Source organism: Bubalus kerabau, chromosome 3 (genome assembly GCF_029407905.1).
Source record: "Bubalus kerabau isolate K-KA32 ecotype Philippines breed swamp buffalo chromosome 3, PCC_UOA_SB_1v2, whole genome shotgun sequence".
Taxonomy (NCBI): domain Eukaryota; kingdom Metazoa; phylum Chordata; class Mammalia; order Artiodactyla; family Bovidae; genus Bubalus; species Bubalus kerabau.
In genome coordinates this window covers 117,153,459-117,163,639 of record NC_073626.1, presented here as the reverse complement: position 1 = coordinate 117,163,639, position 10,181 = coordinate 117,153,459, and the positions used below count along the sequence as shown (strand labels likewise).

Sequence of the window (10,181 nt, the reverse complement as noted above, 5' to 3'; positions counted from 1 at the left end):
TGGTAAGCTCTGCCCCCCCTATTTTATGTTTCATGAATCTATTATAGAGTTTTGCTTTGTAGCTATCTTGAGGCTTATATAAAGCATCTTACAGACAAAACATTTGGTTTTATACTGATAGCAACTTATCTTTGTTCACCTATAAAGTCTCCACTCTTATACTCATCCCCTTTCATACCTTTGATGTCACAATTTATCTCTTTTTACGTTGTATATTTATTAACAAATTATAGTGCTGTGCTGTGCTTAGTCACTCAGTCGTGTCTGACTCATTTTGACCCCATGGACTGTAGCCCACCAGGCTTCTCTGTCCATGGGGATTCTCCAGGCAAGAATACTGGAGTGGGTTGCCATGCCCTCGTCCAGGGGATCTTCCCAACTAGGGATTGAACCCAGGTCTCCCACATTGCAGGCAGATTCTTTACCATCTGAGCCACCAGGGAAATCCATGAATACTGCTGCGGGTAGCCTATCTCTTTTCCAGGGGATCTTCCTGACCTAGGAATTGAACTGGGGTCTTCTGCATTGCAGATGATTCTTTACCAGCTGAGCTACCAGGGAAGCCCAACAAATTATTGTACCTATAGTTACTTTTAACATTCCTTTCCTTTAATCTTTATACTCTGGTTAGTGGTTAACACACCATTTCAATACAGAATTACATTTTTTTTAATTCTATCTGTTACCATTTCAATACAGAATTACATTTTTTTAAATTCTATCTGTTTTCGCCTACACCAGTGTGTGTTGTATCCCTAATATTGTGTTGGCAATATTCTCATGTTGCCAGTTACTCTCTTTACATTTCAGCTTGAAGAACTTTTTTCACTGTTTCTTCAAGGCAGGTCTGGTGGTGGTGAACTCCCTCAGTTTTTTGGTTCTTTTCTAATTTTTTATTAGTCTTTTTTTTAATCTTTATTTTTCCTTCATAACTGAAGGGTAACTTTGCTGAAATTACTCTTGCCTGGCAAATTCATCTTTCAACACTTCAAACATATCATTATGCTTTCTACTATCCTGTAGGGTTTCAGCTAAGAGATCTACTGATATCCAAATAGGGCTTCTTTGGCGGTTACTTTCTTTTATCCCTCTGGCTACGGTTAAGATTCTTTATATAAAGACAGCCTTCAGAATGGGAGAAAATAATAGCAAATGAAGCAACTGACAAACAACTAATCTCAAAAATATACAAGCAACTCATGCAGCTCAATGCTAGAAAAATAAATGACCCAATCAAAAAATGGGCTAAAGAACTAAATAGACATTTCTCCAAAGAAGACATTCAGATGGCTAACAAACACATGAAAAGATGCTCAACATCACTCATTATCAGAGAAATGCAAATCAAAACCACTATGAGGTACCATTTCACACCAGTCAGAATGGCTGTGGTCCAAAAGTCTACAAGCAATAAATGCTGGAGAGGATGTGGAGAAAAGGGAACCCTCTTACACTGTTGGTGGGAATGCAGACTAGTACAGCCACTATGGAGAACAGTGTGGAGATTCCTTAAAAAACTGGAAATAGAACTGCCATATGACCCAGCAATCCCACTGCTGGGCATACACACTGAGGAAACCGGAATTGAAAGAGACACGTGTACCCCAGTGTTCATCGCAGCACTCTTTATAATAGCCAGGACATGGAAGCAACCTATATGTCCATCAGCAGATGAATGGATAAGAAAGCAGTGGTACATATACACAATGGAGTATTACTCAGCCATTAAAAAGTATACATTTGAATCAGTTCTAATGAGGTGGAGGAAACCGGAGCCGATTATAGAGTGAAGTAAGCCAGAAAGAAAAACACTAATATAGTATACTAACGCATATATATGGAATATAGAAAGATGGTAACAATAACCCTGTATGTGAGACAGCAAAAAAGACACAGATGTATAGAACAGTCTTTTGGTCTCTGTGGAAGAGGGAGGGGCGGGGGATGATTTGGGAGAATGGCATTGAAACATGTATAATATCATATAAGAAATGAATCGCCAGTCCAGGTTTGAGGCAGGATACAGGAAGCTTGGGGCTGGTGCACTGGGATGACCCGGAGGGATGGTATGGGGAGTGAGGTGGGAGGGAGGTTCAGGATGGGGAACACGTGTACACCCGTGGCGGATGCATGTTGATGTATGGCAAAACCAATAAAATATTGTAAAGTAAAAAATAATAATAATAATAAAAAAAAATTTTGTTTTAAAGATTCTCTATTATAGTTTTTAACAGTTTCACCATAATGTGTCTTGGAGATCTTTTTGCATTGAAATAATAAGGTGTTCTATTAGCTTCATGGAATTTTATGTCCAAGTCTTTTCCCAAGTTTGGGAAATTCTCGCTATTATTTCTTTAAATATACTGTTTCTTTTCTTCCTTCCTTCTTCTTATAAGCTAGTTATTCTTATATTTACCTTTCTTATCAAATCCAATAGATTTTGTAGGGTTTCTTCACTTAAAAAAAAATCTTAGAACTCTTTCCTCTTCTAATTGAATTACTTCTGTATTTCTATCCTACAAGTCATTTATCCTTTCTTCCATGTGGTCTGCCCTATTACCAGTGACCTCTATTGTATTATTCATCTCATTCATTGAATTACTCAGGTCCAGAATTTCTGTTTGTTTGTTTTAATTTCACTCTCTTTGGTAAAGAGCTCCTTCTGTTCATTAACTGGGGTAGCTGGGCAGTTACTCATCAGTTTTGCTCTCCACCTCCTCCATTGGAAAGGTCACTGCTTTTCTCCTTCCTTGTTGGACACTTCTCCACTGCTGCCACCAAAAGTCCAACCCTTTGCAGGGTCACCCTTGTGAGGGTTGTCACCTTGGCAAGCTCCTCCCTCTCCTCTGCATTCAAACTCATCCCTATCCCTCTCCAGTGCTTTGCTAGACTCTCCCCCTTAGGCAGGTTGCACTTCCGCAAATTCTCTCTCATCCATGGGTATCCGCCCACATGTGCAATCTTCAGGTTTCCTTTCTCCCAGTCATGGCTAGTGGGGTGGGACAGGCTTGCTGACTCCTTTGAATCCTCAGCTCTTTCTCAGGCTCTGCTCATTTGTTTTTCAGATGCACAGGTGGGCTAGAAACCTGCTGAGTGCCTTGGTGTAATGTACAGAAGCACTTTTGTTCAGTCATGGATGTCTAATTAGTTGTTTAAAAAGGAGAAGAGGGGTAGCTTATGCTTCCATGATGCACATGTCACTCCTAGAGATTCACTCTGTTGTAGCAGTGGGTCATTATTATCATTTGTATTTATTGTATAAACATACAAAAATTATACATTCAACTATTGACAAATACATATTATTTCAGTTCAGAGCTATTTCAAATAGTACAATAAACTTCCTTGTAAGTTTTGGGATGCCCTGTGTTTCTATTTCTATTGAATGAATACACTAGGAGAGAAATTACTGGCTCATACGAAATATATACATTCAGCTTTAGAAGAGACTGTCAAACGTTTTTCCAAAGTGGTTGTATGAATTTACACTTAAATTGGCAGCAGTGAATGAGAGTTCAGTTCTACTCCCTTGCTAAAATTTGGTAGTGTCTGACTTTGTTTTGGCTATTCCAGTGAATGTGTGATGATATTACTTTGCCATTTTAAGTTGCATTTCTTGATGATTGATGAAGTTAAACATGTCTTATTTGTTTATTGGCCATTTGGCTATCCTCTTTGACTGTTTAAGTCATTTGTCCTATTTTATATTGAATGTTTAGTTGTTTATATATCCTGCATATGAGTCTTTTTATATGAATTACCAATATATTCAATGTTGTATGGCTTGAGTTTTGATTCTCTTCCTTGGCCACCTGATGCAAAGAGTTGACTCGTTTGAAAAGACCTAATGCTGGGAAGGATTGGGGGCAGGAGGAGAAGGGAACGACAGAGGATGAGATGGTTGGATGGCATCACTGACTCAATGGACATGAGTTTGGGTAGACTCGGGAGTTGGTGACGGACAGGGAGGCCTGGTGTGCTGCGGTTCATGGTGTGCTGCGTTCATGGAGTCGGACATGACTGAGTGACTGAACTGAACTGAACTGAACTGAATGAGGAATAGGAATGTCCTAATTTTAATATGTGCTTAGTTGCTCAGCCAAGTTCGACTCTTTGCAGCCCCATGGACTGTAGCCCACCAGGTTCCTCTGTCCATGGGGATTCTCCAGGCAAGAATACTGGAGTGGGTTGCCATGCCTCCTCCAGGGGATCTTCCCAACCAGGAATCAAACCAGGTCTCCTGGATTGCAGGCAGATTCTTAACCATCTGAACCACCAGGGAAGTTATATAGTTTAAGTTAATGTTTTATGATTAGAATATTCTGTATCTTATTGAAGACAACTTTGTCTACTTGAGTTAATAAAAATATTGTCCAATTTTTTTCTAAAAGCCTTTGCTTAACTTTTGCATATCTAAGTCTATAATCCAGCTAGAATTGATTTGTGAAGGGTGACAGTAAAGAGTAACTATTCCTACTTGGAAATCCAAATAGCCTAGCACTGTTTGTCAAAAAGAGCATTATTTCTACACTACACCACAGTGCCACCTCTGCCGATATGAGGTAGCCCTGAGATGTGGAACTCTTTTCTATCGTTTTTTTTTTTTTTTTTTGTCTATTCTTATACTAACTTAAATCTGTATTAATTTTAATAGCTTTTAATTGTTGTGACACTTGGCTGTATAAGTCCTCCAGCTGGTTTCTATTTATTAATGAACACCTTGATAGTTTTTGCCCTCTTCCATTCTTATATGAATTTTAAAATCAGCTTGTCAATTTCTACACAGATGTATTGGGATTTTAATTGGAATTGTTTTTAATCTAAAAATTAATTTAGGAAAAATTTATATTCTAACAGTTTTAAATTCTTCCAGTACATGAAAATGAGGGAAAATAATTTATCTACTTATTATGCCTTTATCCATTTCTTTTGACAAAGTGTTACAATTTTCAGTGTAGAGGTCCTGATCATCTATCATCAAATACATTTTTGGACTTAAAGGGTTTTATGCTGCTATAACTGTTATCACTTTAATTTCTTTTCCAAACTTTTTGTTGCTGGTATGTAAAAATGCAATTGATTTCATACATTGACCTTAGATCCAACAACCTGAATAATAAATGTTAATTCTAGATATTTATCACTAGATTTTTTTCAAGATTTTTCTCTATACACAATTATATTTTCTGTGAGTAATGATAGTTTTATTTTTTTTTTCCTAAATATTATGATTTTTGTTTCTTTTTATTGCTTCATTGCATTGGTTAAGTTCTATTTTTTCTTTTAATGGAAGTAGTATTAGTAGAATCCATATAGTGTTCCTAATCTCAGGAAGAAAGTTTCAGTAATTGACCATTAAATTAACTTCCCTTTTTATTTTCTAAGAGTCTTCATCATAAATCAATATTTTATCAAAAGTTTTTCTCTAGTTATTAAGATCATCATTTTATTTATCTCCATTTTTCTGTGAATGTGTTGAATTATATTGACTCTTGAGTGTGTATGCTCAGTCGCTCACTTGTTTTCAACTCTTTGCAACTTCATGAACTACAGCCCACCAGGCTCCTGTCCATGGAATTTTCTAGGCAAAAATACCAGAGTGGATTGCTATTTCCTACTGGAGGGAATCTTCCCAAACCAGGGATTGAACTCATGTCTCTTTCATCTCCTGCACTGGCAGGCAGATTCTTTACCAGAAGTCCTATTAATGGTAAACTATTATTAGCATTCCTAGAATAAACTTCATTTAATTGTGATGCATTATCCATTTTATATATTACTGAATTCCCTTTTCTAATCTATTAAATTTTTATATGTGTATGTTCATGCTGCTTATTGGTCTGTAATTTTCCTTTCTTTTAATTTTTGTAACAATTTAACTATCAAGATTATGCTGATACCATAGAAATATTGGAAAAGGTAGCTTCTTCTTCTATTTCATGGAAGAGTATATATAAAATTGAAGCTTCTACTTTCTTTACTATTTGCTAGAATTCACCAAAGTAACCATCTGGGCTAGGAGCATACTTTGTGGAGAGGTTAAAATAAAACATTTAATTTCTTTAGTAGATATATGATATTCTGTTTTTTCTTTCCTTTTGTGTCAGCTTCAGTACCTTATATTCTTTAAGGAATTTATTTCATTTAAATTGCCATAAAGTTATTTACAGTCTTATTTTTAAAGTATCTATAGGACCCATATGAATGTCTCTTTATTCATTAGTGATATTAGTATATTGTTTCTCTCTCTTTTTACATCAGTCTTTCCAGAGTTTTATCAATTTGATTACTTTTTTTCAAGGAACAGAGTTTTCATTTTGTTGATTTTCTTTATTGTATTTTGTTTTCTGTTTATCTTATTTCTGCTTTTATTTTTTATTGTTTCTTTCCTTTTACTTTCTCTGTACTAATTAATTGTATGTGCCATTCTTTTTGTTTTGAGATAGAAAATTGAATCACGGATGAATAGCATTCTATTTTCTTTCTAATATATACACTTAATATAAATTTTTCTCTAAGAACTGCATAAATTCTCTCAGTTTTTGTTAATCTGAAGATAAAGGATACTTTTGATGATTATATAATTACAGGTTGGTAGTTATTTTCTTGATCATCATGTAACTATTTTCCAGATGTTTTGATATGCCATATTTTCAATGTCATTTAGCTCAATATTTTCTAATTTCTATGTATTTCCTTATTTGATTCATGGATTGATTAGAATTTTATTGCTCAATTTTAAAAGCAGTTGGTACTCTTCTAATTAGCTTTTGTTATGGATGTTGAGAGAAATTCCACTATGCTTAGAGAGCACACCCTGAATGATTTCAATCCTTTGAAATATATTGCAGGTTGCTTTATGACACAGCATACGGTAAATTCTAGTAAATGTTTGATATGCATTTGAAAAACACTGTGTATTCTGTCATTGTTGAATGCAGTTTTCTACATTAAATTTTTAGAATATCTCCAGGTTTTTGCCATTATAATAAGCAATGATACAGATATAGTATGTATCTTACTATATATATAACTTTTTGTTCTTGTTGAATTACTTCCTTCAAGTCATTCTCAGGAGTGGCATTATGAGGTCAAAGGGTTGGGAATATCTGTATGGCTCTTCCTGTTTATACATTGCTGGTTACTAAAAGTATTATATCTGATTATAATGCCAGTTATCATGCATGAATTCACAAAATTCCCCATGGTGTCAGGTGTTGTAATTGTTTTGTTAATAAAGCAGACACTAAATTGTAACTCAAAGTTGCAATAATTTTCATATCTTTGATAACTAGACAAGATAAATACTTTTCTAGGTGTTTACTTACTACTTCAATTTCCTCTCATATAAATTGCCTATTCATCTGTTTTACAACCTACTGGGATCTTGATACTTTTAGAATAAATTTGAATGGGTAATTTTATAATGTCAGCAATTCACCCTTGGCTCATATTTGTTGCAAATGTTTTCCCAATTTATTATCTTTTAGTTTTAGCTTTGCTGTTTTTCACCATACACTTAGGTTCAGTTTATGTAGATTTGAATCTGTTCCTTTGCTGTGACTACTCTTCTCACATGGAAACTGTGACAGTGTTTGATTCTTTCCTAGCTGAGTATTTCTTTTTGTTCTTGTAATATTTTTGTTAATATACAGTATACAGCAGCACTAACAGAAATTTAATGCAAGCCACATATGTGATTTAAAATGTTCTATTAGTCACAGAAAGTAAAAATAAACAGGTGTAATTAATTTTAATCATATAATTTATTTGACCCAGTATCCAAAATACAGGCAGATTTTACTTTGCATGATTCTGGCATGCATTAATTTCAGTTATCACCATTTAGTTTAATAAAAGTAGTCTTCCAATAACATGGTCTGAATCTCTGTTATTCTTATATAATAACTGTGAGTAGTTGCATTGTACAAACTTCACTACTAGACTTTCAGTCCACAAACAACTACCTGAACAAGTGAGCGTCATTATCAGTGACCAATCAAAACATTTTTTTCTTTCCAAGCATGTCCGTAATTGTTCACTGCACACCTGTTATTCAATTCATGCATGGACAGAGAAGCATATAGTTGTGTTGCCTTCTTGTAGCTCAGTGTTGAGCCCACATAACACGTCATAAAAATGGATAATCATTTAGGGAGTTGCCTGATAAAGTGAGAGATCAGCAAAGACATTTTTAAAAGATACTGTTGGAAGTGAAAGCAGATGTGATGATGAACAATTGCGGGGACTCTGACAATTCTAGTGTTCAAAAGACCAGATGAATAGCCTCAGAAACTTAGTGAAGGTAAACTTATTGACAGAAATGAGGAACGCGGTTGTGACAAAAAGGAAAAATTTTCTGTCTGGGTGATCTGTCCATTGGTGTAAGTGGGTGTTAAAGTCTCCAACTCATACCGTGTTACTGTTGATTTCTTCTCTTTGTGACTGTTAGCATTTGCCTTATATACTGAGGTGCTCCTACATTGGGTACATATATATTTACAGTTGTTATATCTTCTTGAATTGATTCCTTGATCATTATATGGTGTCCTTCCTTATGTCTTGTGACAATCTTTATTTTAAAGTCTGTTTTGTCTGATATGAGTATTGCTACTCTCGCTTTCTTTTGGATTTCATGTGCATGAAATATCTTTTTTCATCCCCGTACTTTTAGTCTATAGTCTGAAGTGAGTTTTTTTATAGACAGCATATATATGAATCTTGTTTTTATATTCATTCAGCCAGTCCATGTCTTTTAAATGGAGCATTTAATCTGTTTACATTTAAGGTAGTTATCAATTTGTATGTTCTTATTGCTATTTTCTCAATTGTTTTGGATTTGTTTTTGTAGGTCTTTTCTCTTCCCTTCCTCCATAGTTCTTTTGTGATTTGATGACTATTATTGTGTTTGGATTGTTTTTTCTTTTGTGTGTGTGTGTCTGTTATAGTTTTCTGGTTTGCAGTTTTCATGCGGTTTTGATATAGCAGTCTATTTATATGCAAGGTTGTTTTAAGTTGCTTGTCTCTTTAATTTCACCTTCCACTTACTGCATTTGTATTTTCCTCTTCTTGTGTTTGCTGGTTTTGATTTCATATTTGTGTGTGGATGCTTTCCTACTTTTACTGTATGTTTTCTTTTATTGGTGACCTTTCCCATTTATTATTTTCTTGTTTCTAGTTGTGGTCTTTTTTTTTTCCCCCTTCTGCCTGGAGAAATTCCTTACTGTTTGTTATAAAGCTAGATTGGTGGTGCTGAATTCTCTATGTTTGCTTAACTGTAAAGCTTTTGATTTCTCTATCGAATCCAAATGAGAGCCTTGCTGGGTGGGGTATTCTTGGTTGTAGGTATTTCCCTTTTATCACTTTAAACATTATCACGCCACTCCCTTCTGGCCTGAAGAGTTTCTGCTGAAAAATCAGCTGATAACCTTTTAGGAGTTCCCTTGTATATTATTTGTTGATTTTCCCTTGTTGATTTAAATATTTTTGTATTTAACTTTGTCATTTTTATTAATATGTGTCTTGATGTGTTCCTCCTTGGAGTAATCCTATATGGGACTCTCACTGAATATTTCAAGTGGACTTGAGTGAATGTTTCCTTTCTCATGCTAAAAATACAGAATGCTTCATGAACTTGTGTGTCATCCCTGAACAGGGACCATGCTGATCTTCTCTACATCATTCCAATTTTAGTGTATGTGCTGCCAAAGTGAGCACTAAAGGTCACGTAATAATCATAACTTCCCTCCATTGATTATTGCAATCATTTTGGCTTACTAACTGTAGTTTTGGCTTACTAAGTCACTTTTGTGGTTTTGCACTGTCTGTAAAGCAAGGACTGCCTATATTATCATTTCAATAATCAATGTAAAAGTTTGGGATATATTGCATTCTTTTTTTCATACAAAGTCTTCAAAATACAATATGTATCTCACACTTACAAAACTGCTCAGATTAGATTAGCTACATTTCAAGTGCTCAGTAGCCACATAGACTAGTGACTACAGCATATGTGTGTGTATGTGCGGACTTAGTTGCTCAGTCACGTCTGACTCTTTGCAACCCTTTGAGTTGTAGCCCACCAGGCTCCTTTGTCCATGGGATTTTTCAGGCAAGAATACTGGAGTGGGTCGCCATTCCCTCCTCCAGGGTATTTTTCCAACACAGTGACCGAAACCTGC

The 10,181-nt window shown here is 35.2% G+C and overlaps 1 non-coding gene across 1 annotated transcript; it reads right to left on the bottom strand.

Annotated features, from left to right (window-relative positions):
* Window positions 1-9,610: 9,610 nt before the first annotated feature.
* LOC129648024 (U6 spliceosomal RNA) lies at window positions 9,611-9,717 on the bottom strand. The gene has a single exon (XR_008712631.1). It is a non-coding gene; the product is annotated as a U6 spliceosomal RNA (small nuclear RNA).
* Between the last annotated feature and the right edge of the window lie 464 nt (window positions 9,718-10,181).